The 22,831-nt window shown below is 39.7% G+C and overlaps 1 long non-coding RNA gene across 1 annotated transcript; it reads left to right on the top strand.

Moving 5' to 3' along the window:
* Positions 1-12,279: 12,279 nt before the first annotated feature.
* Positions 12,280-12,765, top strand: LOC120551892. Its single transcript, XR_005637928.1, has 2 exons — positions 12,280-12,413; positions 12,516-12,765. It is a non-coding gene; the product is annotated as an uncharacterized LOC120551892 (long non-coding RNA).
* The last annotated feature ends 10,066 nt before the right edge of the window (positions 12,766-22,831 follow it).

Here is a 22,831-nt window from a genome sequence, read left to right as displayed (position 1 = left end):
AGGTTCTGCCAGCGGGACAGCGCTGTATAAATAAGGTTTAGAAGCCATTTAGAAAGGCAAAAAGGTCTCAGGAACATGCCTTTGCATCACATTAAATTCTATTGTTAGGAATTCTTATAAAAGGTAGCAGCAGCAGGGGATGCGAGGCACTAGCGCAAGTGTATAGGCATGCAAACGCATAGGGATTCATATAGGAGTAGAACCTCAAATTATAGACAAACCAGTGGTAGGTTTGTTTTCATACTTCTCTTCATACTTTCATCTTGCTTTTTTAAAGGTGTGAAAACCCGCAAAAAATAGGAGATAGACTCCTTTTAGCCAGTAGACAGGTATGGCTTTTTGTTTTGTGTCATACGATGTCACAAACACACCGTAGTAGAAAGAAGCATAGAGGCCAGGGAAAATGTTGCGGTAGTTACTTTTACTTTTATACATTACTTATTCAGTCTCTCTTTCAAACTCGGTGCCGACTAATTTGGAAAAATGTTCAAGTGCTGCTTACATGGAGCCGGACAGAATTTGTGGCTGAGATGACAAAGGGTCACATAGAATTGCACTGAAAAAGGAAAATTAGCATGTCCACCTGGGTGTCATGTTTCCATCAAAAGCTGGAGCTGATAAATACCCACGCCTTCTGCAGAGTGATTTGTCCCGGGAGTGAATGACAATTGTAACCTTTTCCACTAAAGACAAAAGCCAGATGTTAGTGGGTGTTAGTGGGGTATTTTTGTCAATTGGGAAAGGGGCTAAAGTCATGCGAGCATAGCTAATGCTGAGGCTGAAGGGAATCTGCTAAATCCCGTCCAGATCTGACGTCCTCTAGAGATATTATACAGAATATTATATCACACACTGCAAAACACTGTAGGAAACCATCAAAGAAAAGATGTGATGCAGGTTCAGTTTTCTTCATCCAGAGCTTTTCAGCCCACATATCTAATGTGCTTAATTAATTTGAATGCAGGCTAAGTATTTACTGTAAGCTGTGTAAAATATAAAACAGGGACACTATTGTGCATGCACTGTAAACATACTCATTGACTAATCTATGTCTTGGTTATGGCATGACACAGACCAGAAGTTGACTGAAGTTGAATAAACTAAAATATGATAACATATTTGGAAATGAAAGGATGAAAAGAGGATGTCTGGTCTAGGGCACCAACATTTTGGCCCTTAACCCTAACCGTAATATGAGTTCTCTTCCGAAACTCAACCTTAGGAAAAGTACGATCACACAGTCCCTGTACAGTATAACACTACTTACACCGACAGTTTCTCAGCAGGATAGGTAAATGAACACACACAGACACACATTTCACCCATAAATTAAGGATAAACATGTCACCTACTACCTCCGCAAAGCAATCTCGTCTGAGGAAACATGCTGCCTGGGTTCTCATTTTGTTGGGGTTTTACATGGCCTATATTTGACAGCTGTGACAGAACTGTCACATAAACAACTGCATATGATACAGCGTATCCAATGTGTTTTATAAGCAACGGGTGATTGGTTCTGTGTGAATATGGAAAGCTAAAAGGTTTCTTTTTCACACATTTCATTTATCTTAAACATGTACAGTCTCAAGGAGGAGGGCTTTAATCTGCATTAACAAGCTGTCATCCACATTGAAAATGACTTATGGTTTAATGTATTTGATAACATTCAAGCCAAAGTTAAGGGAAATTAATAGAACGTAATATGACAACAGCAAAGTGAATTAACAGCAGATTTCAATGCAGTAAAAGGAGACACCTACATTGAGCAGTCTCTCTCTCATACACATACAAACAAACAGGCAAAGTGAAAATACACATAGGACTACTTTATATGCCTGCTCGGATGCAGCATAGTAATCTAAAGCTTGTCAGGTGACAAGTTCGACATGCTTTGTGGCCTGTATGTTAGAATGTAAACACAAATCAATGCGAGATCCCATTTGCAATCATGGCACTGTGAACTCACATGTACAAGGTTTCAACCACAAAAATTGTAGTTGTGTATTGTGTGTATTTCCTAAACGGTCCCTTGTTTTGACAAGGGTTAAAAAGTCCTCATAGTCAAGCACATAATTGATTTTGGATTGAATAGTCAAAGTGAAGCGGAAGACCAAAAAAAAGGAAGCAACTGGAAACACATTTTGTAAAACCACATGCGAGTGCTGCAGGCATTGGCGGCCCCATTACAAGTTCACATGTAGTTTAATAGATGTGGTTAGGGGGTGTTCTAATGCAACTGTAGACATTTAATTACTGTTCTGTTCTTTCAGCCATCCTCCACCAAACCTCATAAAACACTTTGTGAGTGATATTTGAACTATGTGATCCATCCAATCTGTTCTATTCTAGACATGCGGCTTTCACTAGTTAATGTCTGCCTTTCTTGATGACAATGTAATGTAATAGAAATTGCAGTTCTAAGCTTTTTCTAGCTTTCATATTTACTCTAAATTAATGCTGTTGCTTGCCTAAATGTAAAATGCCTCATATAGTTCGCAGCACAGATTTAGAGTAAAAGTAAAAACCTTTCATGAACTGGCTATGAGCAAAATAGCTGTTGGGTCAATCAGCAACAAACGACAGCAAAATGGACATTTGTTAACGTAAAAAAGATGCAAATCTTTTGTTAAAGCAAAACCACTTTCAAGTCCAGACATAAAACCCAAGAGTGGAGCTAAAGAAGAGGAAACCCTGATTGAATCTTTAAAGTAATACATCTCCCACCTTATACGTTGTAATGTGACATTTCTTATACGGCATTATCATGCATACCATGCATCTAACATGTAAGGAAATAGCTTTGGCTTCAACTGCAAGCAAGGTCGTCTCTATCTCCCCCTTCTTTGTATAAGCCACATAAATCATGTATGCACACACCTAGTTGAGCCCTGGCTCGCCCGCTCTGCACCCTAACACCCACCCCCATGCCGCGGCCCAGATAAACATGGGCACAGATGAACACTTCAGGTTATCCCCCTGATTCCCCAGGGTACACGCCAAGGAGATCACACCGTCGATGAATATGCAAAAAGGCTAGGGAGAAGTGACAGGAATGTAGGACTGGGCAGATAGAGTCGGCTAATATTTCAGTGCATAATGATGTCATCTCGATGCTTGATCACTGAACAATTGACTGACTGTGGCTGGTGATCTAGCTGCTGCTTATCTTGTCATTGAGGTCACACAGAGTGGAGCAAAAAGTGCAATATTGCTGGGAGTGAGTGTGGAAGAAAACAGGTCAAAGGATACAAAAAAAGGGAACAACCAAAAGAGTGGTAGCATATCATTAGAAGGAATCAGTCGTTTAACTACTACTACGCTCCTTTTAAAAGTCTCAGAAGAGTGATTGGGCTGGTGTGGTTAAGGGGGGCTGGAGGGCAGTCTATACTAACGAGTGCAGTGACGCCTAGAAACACCAGTCCCAGTCCATACAGAGCCGAAGCATTGATCAACCTCACGTCTGAATGAACTGAAGGAAAGGCAACAGAGGTATCGCCTTCCTCCTCCAGAGTTCTCCACAGACTCCTGACTCACTGCATGTCTGTAGTAGCAAGGTCTCAACAGCATGTTCGTTGGGCTGGTGATTAAGAAAACTGAACATGCATAATGTAACTAAATAAAGCTGAACAGCTGATTAAAATCCAAACCAAATATCCCTGTTTGCTTCTCCACAAGAGAAAGACAAGAAGAAAATAACCCGTTCGGTTTCATGTATTGTCCACAAGCCTTAAATATCCGTTCACTCTGTACCTGCCCAACACAGATGGGGATTCTTCGCAATATCATATTGGAATGAGTGTATATCTTTTGTTGTATATAAACTCAAGATTAACTAATAGAGGGTACTTGTGCACTTTTCTTGACACACTTGACAATTAAAAGATCAAATAAAAAAAAATAATTAAGATTTTAGTCCTGGTTGAGTTGGTGATACCTTTAGTTACTGATGAAAAGTTCAGTTTAATAATACATGTCCCAGAATTCTAGAGGCAGCAAACACTTGTTGAGAAGCTACTTTGTCAGACATTCAACAAAAGCGCAACAAAAGGGTGCATCTGAATCATGGCGTTTAATAAAGTGCCATAAGCAACCACAATTTCACATACATTGCATTTCCTGTGATTACTTCACAATAAAAGCAATTCCCTGTTTTGCCAGTTGAATGCTGCGTTGGCAGGCATTTGAATCCCACACGAAAATGGCGGACTCCTTCACTAACAATGGAAACTACGGAAATTAAACAATGTAAATACATTGATCATAAATAACATCAATAACTGGGTTTGATTTCTTGACAATCTTACAGATTCCAACTGTAAAGATGTTATTCTAAGCCAGTTTAAAATGCAATTAAACCACTAGTTCCAAGATGGTAAGACAACAAGAGTTCCTGGATAAGCAGAAATGCTTTTCCCCTTTAAAACAAGAAATGTTTAACTAAAATGTATTTCATGTATTTCACAGCAAAGGAAGATGTTTTATAGACATGACCATTAATGTATGCTATTACTCTAACCTTATTTTTAAGTATCAGTTTTGATTCCTAAAAATTATTCATTTAAATGCTTTAGTTTTATGGCATTTAATTGTGATAAGGTGTGTGCTGTGTTTCTGCACCTTCTTTTTCCTAACTTTCCAGATTCATTCCAGCACAAAATACCCAATGAACACTTTAAAGTCTTTGTTTACTTCACAACCATGAATGCATTTTAAAATTTCTCTCATCGTCTGCTAAAGTGATCACATCGGTAGCTTCTTTAACCTCGCGCATTAACCTTCTGCCCTCTGCTAATGCCTATCAAACATACTTGACCTAAAATAGATTTCCTTCATGATTAATCCATGCATCGTGTCTTCTGGATTACCAATTCAAAAACCCCGATGCTAACCATTACCCCCAGGCAATGGTATACTTTTGGAGACTTGAGCATTGTCTCTCTTACATATCCTCTCTCTCTCTCTCTCTCTCTCTCTCTCTCTCTCTCTCTCTCTCTATCTCTCTCTCTCACACACACAGACACATTTTCTAGATCTCTGTAAGGATATTGTGTCTAAATGATGTCTGTGGACTGATCCTGAAACCTTTTCACTGTGGTTATTATGCTGGAGACAAATCCTCCAGTTCAGGTCAGGGACGTGGAAACTGTCGAGCATCATCCCTCTGTATTGCAGGCCCACCCACTACAAGAAATCACTTAAACCTTAAATTGGCATCCTTGATTAAATAAATAGAGATTATTACAGTAACCCAATAATTAGACATGCTGATGGAAGATGATGATGCAAAAAGTAAATATGCTCTTTAGTCACAGGGTGCTAAATTATATCTATTGCAGATATCATCTGTTATCAGGAGTTTACTCAAGGAGCTTTAACCACATTTAGCTCAAAGATGCCTCAGATAAGACCTTGATAAATATTAATTTTGCTGTACAATTGGCCTCCCTTCAAGGATATGAGAAATGTGGTTGTGGCTTTGGGGGTATTTTGATTATGTTTCAGGTTGCATTTTTATACTTTTGTTTGATGTAATACAGTTATGCTGTTTATTTGGCCAATCTCAAAGGGAATTCCTGGTTAAACAAGACAAATCCAGACTTTCCACTGGACACGTCTGTGCTGCGTTCCGGCTGCGTTTTCATTTTGGTAAATTGATTGGATACTCTTGCTGTTTCACTTCCTGGCCGGCTGTCCGAACGGCCCGCAACTCGCGTGAAAATAGACCTGGCGCGTATCTTTAGCGGAGCGGAGAGCCGATTCAATCACGCTTCCGAGACGCGCCGTGGCGCCGCTGGTGGAATATCAAGCTTGAATGGCTGCGTTTAGCGGCTCTGATGCTTTGCACAGCAGTGCTTTGAGCTAAATGCTAATATGTTCACAGTGACAATTTTAACATGCTGATAATTAGCAAGTAATGTTTACATGCTAACATTTGCTAATTAGCACTAAGCACAAAGTGCAGCTGAGGCTGATGACAATGTCTTTAGTTTTGCAGGTATTTAGTCATACACCAAAGTATTGGACACATTTATGTTTTGACCTGATAATTAGTTCAGTATATTAGTTTATTTTATTCACATATTAATAAAAAACAACAACACGGCCTGATACAAGACAAAAAATGCAAGGGAGGTTAAAAGCCTAGAAAAGGCTTATAAAGACCCCACCCCTCTAAGTAACACTAGTCACATTAAGCAGCAGTGAAAATGTATAAACAATGGAGTGATGAGAACAATGATGGCGTTAGATGAAAAGTTAGGGGATGACCATAGGGGGGACATAAATGTACCAATGTCATGACAACCAATCTAATAGTTGCTGAGAGTTTTCAATAAAAACAACAATGTCAACATCATGGTGGTGTTAGAGGAAAGGTCAGGTCTTCAAAGTCAGAAGGATTTATCCTGTGGGAAACATGAATATTTGCACCAAATTCCATGGCAATCTATCCCATAGTTGTCCAGACCTTTCGTGATTCAGACTCATCATCTGGGAATAAATGTCTGAACAAAACTTTGTGCCAATCCATCCAGTAGCTGTTGAAATATTTCACTCTGAATCACAAATATCAATCTTATTGTGGCACTAAAGGAAAATTCAGAGGATCACCAAAGTCAATAGGCCATGCTGCTAGCATGGCTAAAACAGTGAAATGAGTAGAATGTAACATTACAATCTGCTTTTTACATGCTTTTTGGCATTCAATTCATTATACAAATAACTGTATTGCATTTGAAGTAGATATTTTTACTTCATTACTTTGCAGATAGATGCTTTGTACTTTTTCTTAATAAATGTGGCTTTCACTTCAAATTCATCACCTCTAGTTATAGGTTTCTTTACACAATTCTCAACACTTGAGGCTCAACCTATAACAAGGTTCTCAAAGATCCTCAGATGTGTTGTTTCATTTTTGAACAAATATACTGTATGTTTTGGTCATTTTGTCGACGACTCAGATGGCAGGCTTTACTGACTTTTTGTCCTCAGCTTTGACTGAACACAGACCCATCTCCCCTCTATATTGTCCATGATAATTAATGGTTGTGGCTGTTTGTTTAGCTTTTTGTCTTGACTGAAAAGGGTAGAGGAGAGAGAATGAGACCCAGAGATGGAAAGAAAGAGGACCGCCTTCTCCAGTCATTCCCCAGGGTCCTACACCACCCTGCATTGGCATTTTATTGAACTATTAAAGGTGAGGTAGATCCACAGCAACATATTGTAAAGCCTGTCACTCCGATCACAAAGGCACTGAAGTGAGTGGAGGATGGAGAGGAAGAGCAAGAGGAAGCAGAGAAATGGGGGGGTTGTAGATGGAGAGAGCGAGGGAGGCAAGGGACCTGAGGCTACAATAGAGGAAGTAGGTGTGTGTAGGTGACTGAGAGGCAGTGGCTGGGAAAGTCACAGTCCAATAAGCAATCATAATTTCTAAGCTACTGCTGAGAGAAGTTGGCGAGCAGGACAAGGGGAAGGGAATTGTATTGACACAGGGAAAAGGTGGAGGATGTTGGGAACCCACGTGTTGAGAGAGGCTGACAAACCAACAGGGGATGTTAAAACACTGGCACATTCTACTGAGGTCCAGCCATTGATTTTTAAATGTATTTATTTTATTTTTGTGGCAGTTTGATGGGCGTGTGTGCACAGTGGAACATGTTGGCTCTCCTTGTGCCTATGTTGGGCCTGGTTTGTAAAAGAAGAAAAATGCGATTGGCACTCAACCCACTAGAGGTAATTCTGTCAATGTTTCTAGCCCACTTTCTCCCCATTTTAGAATGCACAATTCTCTTTGCACCGCAAAGTCCTTGACACTGCTGACTGTACTGTTGAGGTTGTAGACAGCGATGGGATTCCTCCATCACGCAAGGTGTCGAGTGCTCCCTTTCACCTGCCAGTGAGGACCATCATTGGGAGAGTGTGAAACGTGAGAGGTTCCTACTGTCCTCCCAGTTCTAACACCACAACCAACCTGTAGGATTTGCTCGTTCCGTGACAAGTACAAGAACCCTCACTGGCTTCACACACACTCAAATGGCCAATTGTGTTTATAGGAACTGGATGTACCACCATCACAAATCAAACTCAGGGTAGAGGACTGAATTGGGATTGGGATCCCATGGGTCCCGCAGGACTCAACCCCAATCTCGCGGGAGCAGCCGGTTTTAACAGGGGCTGCGGCTGGGAGCGGAGCGGGCGGTCCAAAAATAGACAGCGGGTCCCGGGATTTTGGGCCGCTGCCCCTGATCAGTGCTGTAACCGACTGTTAGGTTACAGCTAGGTAGCTAGGTTGCATAAGAAAATACGCAACGTACATGTACTGCATATCAACTTTTTTTTTTTTTTCCCCTTCTTTCTGGGACTGCGCCCCGCCCCTTTCTCCTACGGCGACCTGAGGGATTATGTTGTGTTGGAGGGATACAATCAACAGGGACTTTAACATGAACTCTGTTAGTGTGCGTTAAAAGACGGAAACAACGAAATAAAACAATCTGAGCAAAGCAAACCACAGCCAACAACATGTTCTAAAATAAGTGAAATGAATACAATGTCACTTTGCCCTTACATTGCACTAGAATAACTTTGCACTTGAATGTAGTTATGCACTAGAACATAATTTAGCTACTTATTACCAACATATATGCATATTTATTAATACTATACAGTAAAATAAATAGTTTCCCTGCAGGAGGGAAGAAGACACAAAATCAATGGTCAATCTATTGACAATCAATCTTATGTTCGTGGTGCGGGCAGGACCCAATACACGAGCTGCGGGAACGGGCCGGAGCAGAACATACACACTGCGGGAGCAGGCGGTAATGGTCAGAAATCCAGCGGGAGCAGGATTTAAAAAAACTTGCGCACGGTTCTAACTCAGGGTCCATCATCCTTGATGATAATTTCTTTCAAGCACCAGCCCCTTATGCACCTATAATGTTGTAATTTTTTATTGAGAGGTCAATCAATGCAAAGACCCTTTAAAAACAAATGAGAGCTCAAGTACTAACACACGGCATCACAACATGTACTAAATCGGCCCTTTTACACAGAAATGAATCATAAAGTGTCTATATTTCTTTAAAATTAACTACCGATATACAGGAAACGACTTAATGACTATCAATGAGCGTATTGGCAGCTTAGTTTTTTTTTCTTCTTGTTTCCTTCACCTGCGTCCTCTGATAACAGCTGACAGTAGATTGACGTTTTCACAGCGCTGTGCTCCAAAAAAACTGAAGAAACAACAAAAATCCCAAAGCAAAAGACCTCTGTCTCGCCTGTGACTCACACAATCCTACAGCGTGTGTGCGCAGCAGGTGTAGCCACATACGCCCCGCGAACGGTCCGCATACGTTACGCATTCAATGCAGCCAAAGCGTTATAGAGTATAGCAGCACTTTCTACAGTCAAAAAGGCTTTTAAACCAAATACTACATAATGTTTCAGGAGTAATGTGAATTGGGGAGAATTTAACAACACTGGCAGCCAAGATGACATATTTTACTGCCGTTCCATGTAGCTACATGCGACAATGTTAACACCACACTCCAGTCCTGCCTACCTGGAGCAAATGACCAATTATAGAAGGCTGGCTAAGTGTTGCGTAACACTCAGCCCGCAGTAGAAAAAACTGTTGAAACCGGAGCGTTCAGAACAGTTGAAAATCTGAACGTTTTAGCTCATGGGGATTGGTCTAAAATACGTTTAACTCATTATTTGATTTATTTATATTATTTATTTGCTACTTTTACCATGAAAACCGACATTATAACACTTTAGATATGACAGAAAACACAGGAAAGCATAATATGTCCACTTTAAGAAAAACATGTTTTATTCGCATAAAATGTCATGGAATAGTTCTACAATACCCACAAACCTAAGCTTAACAGCGACGTCTCTGATTGGTGAAACTGTTACCATGGGAATGTTTACCGCTCCCCCGCGGACGGCTAGTGAGCTGCTACCACTGAAGTCTATGATCGTTTATGTAAAGTCTTGTTTTCAGTTTTAAAAATATTTCTTTTGCACCTAATCAAATCTTTTATGGTCACAATAAATCTTGTAGCTGGTTGGCTAGTTTTAAGGCTTAAAATTCTTTATATAAGCATTTTCTGAAACGTCAATGGAGTAATTGAATGGGGAAAATCCCTTCCGTAGCCGTTAAAATAGTGGGCAGTCGCTGTTGAGCTCTGTATAGCCCACAGGTGACGCAACAAGCTCAGGTTCAGTTCTCCACAGTAACTCAACCAAAGAGAAGTCTATGGGCTGTGCAGCGATTTGGTGTAGATACCACAGTCCAATTAGCAGAACGCACAACCATTCATAAAAAATAGGAGAAAAAAAATCAATGAAAAAAGTTATTGAGTTTCATATGCAGAAACTTGTGAATTTGAATAGAATGCTAACTAATTGTTAAGATGGCCTGATTGGTAATAATAATGAGGACAATAATACATAGGGCAATGAGTTTTACAATATCACAACTCTGAATGGGCCCAGTCCCTCAGGCCTTAACGGGCTGCTCTTGGAGAGAATAATGAAATCTACTCTGAATGGCTGTGGGGATTTCCTGAAAGAAAACGGCCAGGGGTAATAATGACCAATGAAACAGGACCTCTGATAATTAATTACAGTGACAATCACACCTGCACAGTACACTTTCCTGAATATGAACTTCTGCCATCAGGGAGAAGATTCCGTGTGCCGAGATGTAAAACAAACAGACTAAAGTTATCGTTTATTCCAAGCTGTTGAACTCCAATAGTAAAAAATAGTACATTTTAGCCCAGCAGAGCAGGGGTGTAATAAATACACCAGCACGTTTCACACTTAGCACTATGATAATTACAGTTAATTCTTAGGATGTTGTGTTGTCTATGCTGTCATGCGTGTCCTGTCTTAGGACGCTTTGCTGATCTCTTTTTTCATATTGATTGTTGTATTTGTATTTTATTTTTTGTTGATTTTAGAATGTTTTTATGTTACATGTTGTTTATGTTGCGACAGATTGTAGCACTATGTCCAAGACAAATTTCCCCTCGGGGACAATAAAGTGTATTCTATTCTATTCTATTCACTTCAGTAGAGAAAAAAACGTCCTATAATATGTGAACATGGTGTTTGTAGGTGTTCGCAGCAAGTGTGTACTAACAGTCTGGAGGCAGGCAAGTGATAATTATGTTCAGGTTCAGGTCTATGCAAAGTACAAAGATTTGGATAGATATGATGGTTGATTAAAAAGTAGTTTTACAATATGTAAGAAATATTTCATCATACATCTACGCTTTCATTTGGTGCTGTAATGACTCGGTTGTTCCCATCATCATCTGCTTGTCTAGTTACCAGCATCAGCAATGAGATAACCTTGTTTGCACCTGATGACTTAACTGTCTTATAAATATACATAAAGGGATGGGTTTATCAAAGCCATATTGCCCTTTAAAAGTAGAATATTATTGCTTCTAGTTGTTCTAATACTTTTATTTCACAATCACACAACAATATGACCCCATAGCAGATATCCAGCTGGCATCATGTTACATTAAAAGAATGAAGGATTTGAGATAAGACAGCTTTGAAGATATAGGAGTACAGTTTAAAATTCAGAGCAAATACTTACACTACCAGTCAAACGTAAAGGGGTCACTTAGAAATTTCCATTCTAGTCCATTACAGACAGAATACCAGCTGAGATCAGTTGCATTGTTTTTTTAACCAGGGCAGCAGTTTTCAGATTACATTATATGCTTACATAATTGCAAAAGGGTTCTCAACTGTTGTAGAAAGAAGTGGCTGATCTTTAAAGGTCCCATGGCATGAAAATTGCACTTTATGAGTTTTTTTAACATTAATATGCATTCCCCCAGCCTGCCGATGGTCCCCCAGTGGCTAGAAATGGTGATAGGTCTTAACCGAGCCCTGGGTATCCTGCTCTGCCTTTGAGAAAATGAAAGCTCAGATGGGCCGATCTGGAATCTTCTCCTTATGAGGTCATAAGGAGCAAGGCTACCTCCCCTTTCTCTGATTTGCCCGCCCAGAGAATTTGGCCCACCAATGAGAGAGAGACATCATGGCTTTCAAACAAGCAAAGTGGCAGTTGGTCAAGGCCACAACCCCAGCCTCCACCTTGCCCCCCCTCCTCCTCAATAGCTACAGTCTGTTATGGTTTGCTCTCTCTCCGCCCTGAGTTGGGTGGCTTTTTTCCCTGTTTGTCTGTGTGTTCTGTGTTTTTCCACCTGGAGTGCTGGAGGCGTGTCCAAAGGGAAGTAGGTCAAGGGGCGTGGCCGATTCAACACTGCACAGCCGCACAGTCTTCCCAGCTGCAGCTCATCTTCATGATTCACTTCTGCAATACTTAAACCCGGGCTGATCACCTCTTCGGTGCCAGTTCGTTGTCTACAACCCATGTGGTAACTTGGCTCTCAGTTTAACTCCAGTATAATCCCTTTTACCTTGTACTCTGGTTTTGCCTCTGTTCCCTGAGCTCCTACTAACCCTGTGTTTCTCTCCAGTTCCCGCTCTGCCCTGCTGCCTCCTCTGCTTTGCCTGCCTGCTTCAAGCCTCACCATCCAGCCTCTGTCTCCAACTTGGGAAACCCTCCATGTTCTCGTCTCTGCCTGTTCCCCTCGTGTCCCATAATAACCTGGACTCTTCCCTGTCGGCTCGCCACAAGCCTCAGACCAGCCAGGAGTTTCACCACCCTGACACTACCTGCAGTGATTCTCTGAGTACACTTTGCTCCATTAAACCTTTTTCAACTGATTTACGTTGTTAGTGTGATATCTCTGCGTTCTGGGTCAGACAAGCTCTCTAACACAGACACAGAAATGGCACATACTAAGGAAAGCTCATTGTGGAACTGGCTCTAGTGGCTGTAATTCTGCACCAAGGCTGAATTTCGGGAAAGAGACTTCAGATACAGTATTAGAGTACCACTAAGGTCTATATAAAAGCATCCAAAGAGCACAATGTCATGGGACCTTTAATGCAATATCTACATTGCCCATTATCAGCAAACATTCATCCAATGTTCCAAAGGCACATTCTGTTTACTAATCTTATATCATTTTAAAAGGCTAAATGAGAAAACATTGGAGAATCCTTTTGCAACTATGTAAGCACATAATGTAATCTGAAAACTGCTGCCCTGGTTAAAAAAAACAATGCAACTGATCTCAGCTGGTATTCTGTCTATAATGGAGTGGAATGGAAATTTCTAAGTGACTCTAAACTTTTGACCGGTAGTGTATCTGAAGACCGTTTCTAAAGTAACAGACACAAGAAGCCATCTAGGATAAGTTAAACAGTCTCCGTAGTCTCTTGAGGGTCTCATACTTGATACAAGTTTGGTGTCTGGTGTCTTATATCAAGACTTCAGTCCATTCTTCTGGTCATTAATGTAAAGAACCAAATATTCCCTGATTAAATTGATCTCATGAACTGTTCAATCAGCCAGAGGGGAACAGATTAGATAGAGAGAATGTAGAAAGCTGGTATTTGGTGAGTAGGCTCTGACCTCATCACTCACCATAAGCATACACTTAAAGCTCAGCATGGTGGGAGTCATGATGAAGACCTACGCTGTATATATAAGGTCTAATTGTGTAAAGTAGCAAGCAAGCTTCACTGCATTCATGGCTACATTCCTTGTGCTCACTTATCAGCAGGCTTACTAGTGAATTTGAATGAGTGTCCCTTTAGCATTCAATGTGATTGAATAAAAACATTGAGGCTTTGTCCAGAATCACTCTATATTTACTATCTAGTGTGCTATATTTACCATACCATATACAGTACATACCAGGTTACCACTTTAAAATGTTAGGACTCCTAACATCTTGAAGTGGTAACCATGTCATGTAGCTTTGTGTGTGTGTGTGTGTGTGTGTGTGTGTGTGTGTGTGTGTGTGTGTGTGTGTGTGTGTGTAAAATGAAAGCATCTCACGGCACTGTGTTCATGTTAAATGTACAGTAGAATTGGTCAAATAGCCATTCAGCCCTCTCAGCGACCTGGAGTTTCTATTTATGACCTGCCCAGCAGGTTGTGTTGTACTAAAATGCAAACTGGAGCTGGTCAGCATAATGGAGCACATTTAGTGATGAGTCCGCACACTAGCTAAGGTGGATAATTTAGTTTGATGGTTCACAAAGGATGTATTGTGTGTATATGTAGAACTGTGTGTGTGTTGAATGATACTGTGCTTCTTATGAAGTTAATGTAATGCACATTTGGGTATTTGATTCCTGTACAATGTTCTAATGTATAAATGAGTAAAAAAAAAAAAACTTTTCCAAACTGTGTTGGACACATTTTTATAATAGGAAGATTGAACATTTAAATTTAAGTAGTAGGGGTGTGCAAATAAAATCGATTCACATTTGTATCACGATTCAAGCTCTACCGATTTGAAAATCGATTCATAGAATTCCAAAAATCAATTCATATTTTATTTTTTCGTTTTGTAATGGTGTGCATGCTATTGTCCTGAAATGATTTTAGCTCGCCATTCCCATAGATGGGGCTGCGTCAAATTCACACTGACGCCTGGGCACTCTTGTCATAATCAAAAGAAGAACGAGTGCAGCAGAAGTAGTTTAGTCAGCGCAAACAATGGCAAACCTCACAGAAAGAATTATTCAACCTGCTCCATCCTCACTGAAGGCGAGAGTTTGGGTACATTTCGGCTTGATAGGCATCATGCTATATGCAGGATTTGCAATGTGAAAGTTAAGTATTTTGGAAACACCACAAACTTGAGGACTCACACGGTGCGCCATCACCCAGAGATTAACACTAAAGACGTGGATGAACAACAACCTAAAGTACCTAACATGTCAGTCAACCAACACACTCTTTCAATGCTCTAAACTCCCACCAAACTCTGAACGAAAAGCTCTTTTTATTTAACAGTTTTATTTTATACTTGAATTAAATGTATTTTAAAACTGGCCAAAGCTTGGCACTTTGCAGTTTTTAGTTGCAAAAGTTTTTTTTGTATGAAGACATATAAAGTAATATCAAACTTAAAAAAATTTATTTGTTGTGTTTCTATTCTTTTAAATTGTATGTATACTGCAGTCACATGTCAAAAGTAACTACATTTACATACTGTGAATCGTTTTTTGAATCGGGAATCGATTTTGAATCGAATCTTGAGCCTAAAAACTGATATTGAATCGTGACATTTTCTGAATCGTGCACCCCATTAAGTAGTAGTAGTTGATCTTATGAGGTGTGGTTCATTATATGAGAACATTGTTGGTTATTTATAGCTGATCGTAGCCGAGACAGATCAGTCATAATTTAGCAAAGCGCAAATTAGCTTTTATTGATTGTGGTTGTATAAATCTTGGACGCATTATTAAATCAATATTTTAATACTGTTGTAAATAGTAGTTTGGAATGTGCCTAATTAAGTTTGTTAAATGTGAGTAGCTAATTAGCTTTCTGAGAGAAATTCTTGTTGCGTTTGACAGAAATATCACCAGCCTCTGGTTTCATTGTAATTGCTTCCCGGAAACTTGGTCTGTTTAACCAAGGTAGTCACACAGTTAGCACTTGAAATATTGTCATTATTTAGTCGTCAATCCTTTTTTCCAGATCAAGTAAGAGTTTCTGGATACAAGAGAAAGGAATGTCAAACAATCAGCTTTGTATTCAACCAAATTATGTAATGTATGTGTACATATTCATACTGAACGTAAAGTTAATTTTTTTTTTTTTACTTTCAATTCATTCTACAGAATGAGTACCGCCCAGTATATAAGACTTACTTTTGCTACACCTTGAGGTTGACAATGCCAACATCTCTGCAGTGTTGCCTTGGCACAATTAGGCTGTAGAACACCATAACAATTTGGTAGACTACTGGTTCTTTGATATGTAAGGTATACCGAATGGAATACATCTGCTATTATGATCCTGGCTGTTTCTACAATCATGTCATGGTAAACCAACTAATGCGGCTCATGTGGGGACTACAAAACCCACATGAAACAAATGTATTTTAACTTTTCCCCTTGTTTTCTGCTGCGTCCCTTTGTTGGCACCTCACAACAACAGCAGTATTACCAACATGGCTGTACCTCTGCAGCTTAAATAACAGGAGCCAGATCATCACGGCTCGGATGGATTGTAAATAATCGAGGGGGCGATAAATTTGTCACCGCTTGGACAGAGATAGGGCACATTACCTTCAGAGGAAGCATATTTCACCCTTCCCTGGGGCTGATGAAATGCGGAGCACAGGGGCAACACAGCATCTGTAAGTGAGGCCTTCTTTATGGCCTGATTAAGTCATCTGATGCTAGCTATAGAGCCAGCCGTACAGCTTTATTTCCCCTCCCACTGTGCTGCCGTTGTAATCATCCAGGAGGACCATGAAGGTAAAACAGAATCAGAATAGCCCTTGTAATGTGATAGGCAGAGTCATTTCCCCTCTCTTTTTATGTCAGCCATTATAACTTCTTATAAACTAATACTGCTGAGTAAGAGCCTTTTTCTTTAATAATCATAGCCTGATTATGTAGATCCCCTTTTTTGTTGATCTGCAGTGCTGCTTAGAATGCAATTTCCTATCATCTTAGTTATTTTTGGAACACGTGTATAATATTAATTTAGTTTTACTGAGGAAACATATATTTAATTGTATGTCCCTATGGTTATTTCCTTTTTAATGGTGTTTTAAAAAAGAATTTCAGGAAATATATGGGAAATAAAGGCAATACTGAGTAAAAACAGACCAGAAAAAACTCAAAGGATTGGACACACAGATGCCGTGCCTTCTGGTAAAGATGCCTTTAGGAGTTTTCTAGTAAACAATCAAAAGTTATGTCTACATTCAATGTTTCTCATCAAATTGCATTGTGTATATCCTTGAGGTCTAACTTGTTGAATGAATTTCTTTCATAATAAAACATTTGCAAAGTAAATTATTTAAATATGGTAAACACTGCATTTTTTACATCCATGTTTGCTTTCTAGCAGTCTTCTTTTTTTACTGCTTATTTTGGCACCACACATTTTGGTACGTAGAATAGCATGAAACTGACTAGGGGTATAATGCAAAGCTACTATTTGTGCCTGTATCTTTATAAAAATATCTTTGTCCAGAAGTATACCAGAAGTGGACGGGGCAGAAGTTGTTAACAATGTCCGTATTACTTTATTTGTTTTTTATTATTTTATACTTCAATTTTTAATCCTGCTGGCCACAAAATATAAAATTCAATTCAGAACATAATATTTTAAAAATGTCCCTAAATTAATCATATAATAAAGCATGATTTGTCTTTGAACCTCACACCAAAAAAAGTCAAACTAAACTGATTCTGTGCAAGGTGCCTGGTTTCAACATCAGTAGGTAAAAATAACAGCTCTGTAGCATTAGTCAAGCATTATTCTGCTTTAGTAATACAATGGGTCAGATGTTATTTATCCGTTTTGGGAGCATTATCTGTGCATATCTGAATAATGTAGTTCTATATGTTTACATTCCTATACATGAATGCTCAAATGTATGCACAATACAAACAAAACGGGGATTCATGTAAACACTGCTCCAAACGCTTGATTTAAGGACTTTTTATGTGCCTTTACTGACAATGAAATATTTCAGTAAGCCTTTTACTCCTTGACCTGCCAGTGCCAGCAAATCTGAAACCCCTGTGCACTTTTCCGGTTGTAAAAGTTGGAAAGCTGTTGAGCAGATTTCTCTCTAAATCTGACCTAGCATTACACAATGAGTAATGAGTCTCATTCACGGTCCCTTTTTATTTTTTTTAAATGATGGACCACAATGACTATGATAATAATTCATTCACGTTCAAATGCTACATGTAGAGCCTTAAATAAACAGATAATTACCTTTGAAGCGATGCACATTAAGACTAAGCAGAAGCTGAAATGATTGAGGAGTTATCCACAGCCATTTATCATAGTGCAGCGATGAGCAGGCATCATGTTACTATAATGCACCTTCCTCTTATGAAAAGTTAAAAAAATCAATAGTTTTTAAATAATACTCTGAGGCAATATCAGGTTTTCCCCTTGTACTGTATACAGTATATGTGATCAAACCAAGTGCACTTTACATGTCAGGGGGGTTTACAAAAGAAATGACCCTTTTTTAGAGTGTGTGTGTGTGTGTGTGTGTGTGTGTGTGTGTATGTGTGTGTGTATGTGTGTGTGTGCGTGCGTGCGCATGTGTGCATGCGTGCGTGTGTGTGTGTGTGTGTGTCCATGCAGAATTAGCGAGCCAGGAGCACTTTGGCCCTTAGTCTGTGTGTCCAGACTCACAGGCTCCGGACAGGAAGGGGCCAGAGGCAAAAATACCAGATGAGTATTTACACCATGTACACTGTTAACCCTTTATTCAATGGTGTTGTTACAATGTATGATAACAGTTTGCTATATATATATGTATATGTATGTGTATGTGTGTGTGTGTGTGTGTGTGTGTGTGTGTAACCTAACCTTCTAAGGCCAAACTATGATTTCAGTAATGCTGCATCAGAGAGCTATTTACGTTTAAAACAGTGAAGCGTCACAAATCTTTCCCCGCTGTACATTTTGGCAGCAGAGAACAGATGGTAATGCAGAGGCATCTGACAGACCTGTTTGTGTTTTTCAAATCATGAAATTCTATATAGCATGCCCCTTAATCATTTTATAACCACCCCCTCTCTGTTTTCATCTGTTTGTGTCTCCCCGTCTTTCTCTCTCACTCTCTCTCTATCTCTCTCTCCATTTCCCTCTCTTTCCCCTCACTTTCCTGCCTTGCTTATTATCGTCTCGGTATGTGCCAGACTTTATCTAATCCTCATGCCTCTCTTCCCTCTCCTTGTTTTAGCCCTCAACGAGCTTCCCAAGATACTTCAAACAAAGGGAAGGAGAATTTGGTTTCATATGCAATAACTTACTATATTTTACCCTGAACTACTTGTAATGTTAACGACACGGTGAGGAGGTTTAACGGCAGCATAGGAGCGGAACAAAAGGCTTCAGAAAATGCTTAAAAATGGCACAATCGCTATAGCAATGACACACCATGTAGTGAGTCTCAACATGGTATCATTCAATAGCACTGTTGTTCTTCATTGCGCCTGTTTTTGTAGCATTTGGAAATATTGCATGTTTTCTGTCTATCAGTGGATGAGTTTCTTCTTCAAAGCTCACAGTTCACCTTTCCAACTCTTCCCAGTGGTTGGGATTGTTTTATTGTACTTTGAATAAAGCTGACTAGTTTTTGAAGTGTTTTTGGTACTGCTATCCTGTTTTTATTTTACATTGACTGTTATTCTAATGCATGTGTCATGTTAACAGTAATGATTGTTTTCAGGTGACGCAAGTAAAACTGCAGAAAATTGAAGAATGAGGTTAGATGTGTATGAAAAGAAAATCACAAAGACTGCAATCTGCAGTATAATATGTGGCCCTGTTGGCTAATGTTTCAAAAAGTATTTACATAATGGGTAGACAAATGTCGAAAATACATCTGTCTTCTCCTCTCCTACATTAGACCATGCAGCAAGCAGTGACAGTATTTTGGGTTCACTGATATTAAAGTGTGAGTTTCTCTAGGTGGTGCTCTTTTTTTCTGTCTGTTCAGTCAAATGAGCTACTGCTGCTGCTGCTGCTGCTGCATACAGCTCTTCTGTTGATTCCAAAGAAATGAAAAATGAAGCACATCTGTGAGCCAGAGAACTAAACCTGACATGAGGTGTGTAAAACACCAAATACCATGTTGTTAAAGTACATTTAAATCATGCAAACATAAAGTGGTAAACACTGTTAGGATTAAAACAGTGTGCTGTGTTAGTAATTTGTACCATTTTCATCTAATGGCGCATTAAAGTAGCGACTTGTTTGCACCAATGTGTATGATGCCAAAACAGGGAACAAATGATAAAATATTTGTAAGATGCTGTTTCACTCTTAACTCAGCTCATCAGGAATGATTCATTAAGAAAGTGGTCTGTATGCAGATTCACAACTAACTAGGAACTAATAAGATTCTGGTTAATTAACAACATCAAGCAGTCTGTTCTCAAGAATTCACAGTTATCAAGGAACTACTGGTTAACTATTCATCAATGAGTTTAATTAGTCAAACTACCCAGGAATGTGTGCACATTTAGGAATGTGTTACCATTAAGCTTTGATGTGCTGTGACTGCACCCATGATTCAGCACTTCACTTTTGTTTTAAAGGATCAGTTCATGCAAGATATGACGACATGTAATTTTGCTTTTACAACAAATGAAGCTTAGCGAAGTTCAGTCAGAAAGACTCTCTTTACACTCTCATTCATAAACACGCTGACTTTATCAGCTGACTTTGCGCGTACAGAAAGATAACCATGGCATCCCAAACCCCCTTAAATATGACTATGTCACGATGGCGTCTAATCTCCAAAGACTCTTCACATTTATAACTTTATTGTGCACCATGTAATACATGTATTTGTTCACTCTAAATGAAGTATCCCCAGATTGAACTACTATCTGTCTACCCAGGTAGTTTCTGTGTGGTTGGAGATGTTTTCTGTATGGTCTGAGGTGTTTAAATTGCCAAAATATTGTATTTGGAGAACCCAAAAGCAATGTCTCCTACTACAAAGTTGTCAGTAAACCTGTCCACAGTAAGGTGCTGTGTTTTGATTTCAGCAAAGACATTGCCTTTGCATTTTCTTGAGTTCTGATCCTTTGAGAACAACAAACCAAATTGCATTGAGCACCATTTTACTGAGGTGACATCAGACGAAGCCAATCAATCAAAGCAACGGTATCTGGATGGACAGATTGCACTCAAGGAAAAAGGAAAGGGATTTTACTGTATTTTGGGTGAACTGACTCTTTAAGCGGAAAGCAGCAGTAGAATCACTAAGGGCTCCAGATTGTTAAGCTAAGCAGTGCTTATTTCTTACAGATGCAAAGCCATAATAATGTCTGTGGCCTCTGTTGGCATATCACGGTGAGCAGGAAATCTTTCCCCATTGCGTCTCCGTTGGTGGCCTGGTTGGCGGTTTAATTTTGTTGAAGTGTTGGCAGATTACCGCTACCTCAGTGCCGCTGTCATGGAGAATGCGGCACGGGCAGGCAGTGAGCGGGGAGCCGGCACATTGATAAGGACAGCTGCTCTTGGGAGATTTCCCTGGAGAGAACAGTGAGACAGGGCCGGCAAAGAGACGTTGGACGTCAGGTGAAAACACCAGGACCACCCTCATTGCAGCACACTGGCTGGTATTCAAGTCCCCCCTTATTATCTGATAGGCAGCTTACAAGGTGGGAGACCATCAACTTGTGTTGGTGGAATCAAAGGGCTTAGGGGTTACATTCTGATTGGACTTGCTGGCCCATGCACAAAAAAGATCAGCAAGCAGATTGATAAAAGAAAAATAAGTCCCCCCACCCAGTGGATTTATTACAGAAAAACATTTAAAAAATAGTTTCCACTTCACAGCAGAGTATTTGAACTTCAAAAGAAGGAAAACAGAGACAAGAACAAAAAGGCACTGAACACAATGAGCCTTTATATTCATCAACGCCAACAGAGGGAAAGATGGCCAGAAAATTATTTAGTTCAACTTTACATGAAATAATACATACTTTAATGGGCTCATCAGGGAACTGTTTGTTCTACAATAAAAGCAGTGGGTTCACGTTTGAAAACCCTCCCTGAGGCATAGCGACTAGGCTCCACCATTTATCTTAAACTCTCATTTCTATCTAGTCTTTTTGTTTATCCAAAACAAAGAACTTGAAACAAAATGGCATTTCCATAAACAGCGAGAAAAGCACCGGCCACAAATTATTATACACACTATTCTTTTCATTGTGAAAGCCAGGCAGCAGCACGGGCCTTCACTCAAGAGCGCCACCATTGCTCTTTCCCAAGAACCCACTGGGTTTCCTCGACAGAAGTGAAGAGAGGAGTGACTTTGATGAGAAAATGTTTCCCCCTCTGTGCAAATGTTCAGAAGCACCTGAAACTCTGCAGGATGTTTAGGCGCACGCATGTACAGAAGGTGAGCACGAGGATGCACATTTTTGAACAGGCTGTCTTTTAAAAAATTGGTCCTGTCATGAATTATAACCATCTGTTTATCTGTCTTTTTGATGTTTGCATGGCAGTGAGCAAGAATGCCGATAGAAATACCTTCACTTACATCACAGGTTAGCTCTCAGTGATGATGCTACAGTAAGATGCAGTAAAATGTACAATACTAGAAGAGAAGAAAACAAACATATAGAATACCCCCAGGGATCTTTATATCTAATATTTAAATTTGGTCATTGTTGTTTGTGGATTGCTACAATGGGGGGGTGGGGTTAGTCTGCATGCTGTTCATGCAGACTAAGTGACGTGTCTGTGTATCAATCTCCTCCACTCAGAGTGCCGCAAGGACACACACACACACACACACACACACACACACACACACACACACACACACACACACACACACACAGCGCTGTCCGTTGTTCTCAAACAGTTAAGCGATAGTCATATCATGTACCGTGGCCAATAGGCTAATGTGGTTGTTTTAGCTCTTTTGTCTGTGTTAAAAAATGCTAGCCAATGTCGCAAAGCAAAAAAGAAAAGAAAAAAACGATTCAACAACCAGTCGACGAAAGGTAAGACTTGACCAATCAGATTCAACTATGTACATTTTTAGTCGGGGACACCTCTACTGGATGGATTTTAAAGATATAATATTTGCCACACACGTCACACTACCACTTCTTCTAAGAGTCAAGACTGACAATGTCTAATGTCCATTCAGGATAAATGTCCATAAATCTGTTTTGAAATCATGTAAAAATC

Source organism: Perca fluviatilis, chromosome 22, assembly GCF_010015445.1.
Source record: "Perca fluviatilis chromosome 22, GENO_Pfluv_1.0, whole genome shotgun sequence".
Classification (NCBI taxonomy): Eukaryota; Metazoa; Chordata; class Actinopteri; order Perciformes; family Percidae; genus Perca; species Perca fluviatilis.
This window is presented reverse-complemented; position numbering and strand designations above follow the sequence as displayed.